Source organism: Apis dorsata, unplaced genomic scaffold, assembly GCF_000469605.1.
Source record: "Apis dorsata unplaced genomic scaffold, Apis dorsata 1.3 scaffold_683, whole genome shotgun sequence".
In the NCBI taxonomy this organism is placed as follows: Eukaryota; Metazoa; Arthropoda; class Insecta; order Hymenoptera; family Apidae; genus Apis; species Apis dorsata.
The window spans coordinates 228,877-229,147 of record NW_006263864.1 but is presented as its reverse complement, the minus strand read 5'-3'; positions in this window follow the sequence as shown (position 1 = coordinate 229,147).

Below are 271 nucleotides of genomic sequence, written 5' to 3'. Positions count from 1 at the left end.
GAAACCGAATAAATCCAAAGATTCGAATCTCGAAACGAAACATTCCCGACGATTGGGGGGGATTCTTCGTTAGGGGGTTTGGATTCTAGGATTCTACGAACAACGAGTCTCTTCACCGGTGTACTTTACGCAAGATTATCTGTCGGCCGATCGACCCGCACGCAACTTTCCGGCGGACGCTCCGAATTAAAACGCGTTTTAACGCGATAATTCAGCAGGAAACGCGTTGCGAGCGTTCGCCTCGAAATTAGCCGCAACTTGGCAGGCGCGC